The sequence below is a fragment of the Metarhizium album genome (genome assembly GCF_000804445.1).
Source record: "Metarhizium album ARSEF 1941 chromosome Unknown scaffold_22, whole genome shotgun sequence".
NCBI classification, from domain to species: domain Eukaryota; kingdom Fungi; phylum Ascomycota; class Sordariomycetes; order Hypocreales; family Clavicipitaceae; genus Metarhizium; species Metarhizium album.
Genome location: NW_024467596.1, coordinates 212,495 through 214,431, shown reverse-complemented (window position 1 = coordinate 214,431; position 1,937 = coordinate 212,495).

Here is a 1,937-nt window from a genome sequence, read left to right as displayed (position 1 = left end):
ATCTACTATATATAAAAAGTTAAGCAAGAGCTTTAGTATATATACTAAATTTTCTGTATAGTTTAATTCTACTACTAAAAAATTTAATATATTATTAAAGTAGGTCTATATTGCCTCTAGTTCTATCTATTTCTTATATATACTGCTTAATTTATCTTCTAGTAGTGCAGCTACTAGCGCTAATTTATAAGCGCTAGCGCTTACTAGCGTATTAATGCCTACTTACTATAGGCATATACTGCCTTTAAACTAGCAGATGCTAGTAAGTTTTTTCTAGAGCTAAGCTACTATAGCTTAGAATATTAAGCAAATACTATATAAGCAGCAGGCAGAGCAGGCAGAGTTATACTATAAATACGCTAACTAGCAGGAGCTAACCTGCACTCTAGTTAATGCGCTTTATAGAGAAGCAACTTCTTATAGCTAATATATTTGCTTTTATATCTCTAAGACTTTAACTTATCTTTATAGTAAGAAAGAGAGTAGTTATAAAGGTAATAGTATTTAGAATACTATTCTCTCTCTGCTCTCTCTCCCTCCTAATAATTAAGTTATTAATTTAACTAGCAATAAGTTATGCTTAAAGTTGCCTAAGAAGCTAGAGCGCTTATTTTAGTAGGCGCTATATTAAGTATAGGTTAAGTGCAGGTTAAGTATATATTAAGCTCTATAGGTATATTATCTCTTTTTTTTCTTTCTTTTTTTTTTTTAATTATAATTTTTTTTTACTAGCTAGCTTTTATACTGGTATAACTATAGTCTATTTTATTTTTTTTTTTAATTAGTTAGCTCTATATATTATACTATTGCTTAGAAATTAATTGCTTATAAATTAAGCTTATTATATATCTATATATCTCTCTACCTAGTTTTAAATTAGTTAAGTGCTATAGTATCTTAAAAACTCTTAAGTAGTTTTTATATTAGTTAGATATACTCTTTCTACTTAATATATATATTTTACTTTTTGCCTCTTCTAGGTATATTCTTTACTGCTAGAATTTCCTCTACTTTATATTTATAGGTTTCTTTGTCTTAGAGAGTTTTATCTGCCTTAATTAGCACTAGCAGTAGGCAGAAGTTCTAGAGCACTTAGCTAGGCAGTAAGTTAAATACTGCTTGCTTAATAAGGTCTATATAGAATACTAAGTATATACTATATAAAATATTTAATTTTACTATTAATAAGAATAGCACCTTAATTACTATATACTTTACTATTACTTAATTAAGTTTTCTACTAGAGTAATTTATCTTAATATTATAAAGGTTTAACTACATTAAATCCCCTACTTAGAACCTTTTAGCTAAGCATTACTATTTATTAGCAGCCTTCTATTGCTGCTGCTAGTTGTAAGCAATTATAGCTTGCGCTAGGTTAGTACTCTTCTTTAAGTGCTAGAGAAATACTACTGCCTACTCTTATAGTATTATTCTAAAATGCTTAGTTATTTCTATAAGAACAACTAGGCTTAAGTTATATCTATATATAGCTTTATTTATACTTATACTAGTAACTATTAAATTGTAGTTATTTAGAGCTAACTAGTATACTATAAAGTAATCTGCCTAGTTAACCTACTTAAAGCAGACAACTACTTAGAGAATTGCTTATACTTTTTAGTTAACTTATTTTATACCTCTATTTATCTAAAGGTAGTAAGAAGTTAAGAGTAGCTATTTAATACTAACTAAGCAGCAGAGAGTTATCTAGAACTTACTTAATGTAATAGACCAGCCCTATTAGGCTATAGCGGGTGCCAGCCGCAGTCATCCCGGTGGTTTGCCGGACCCCCTTAACTACTAACCGTTGAGTCAAAAGGGTACGTATTAAACAAGCTGTCCACAGCTTGCTCAATCTAGCACTATATAGGTCCCTTGCACGGGCTTGTCCCTCTATCGCGCATTGCAGTGCAGTGCATCCATTGCTGCGCTTC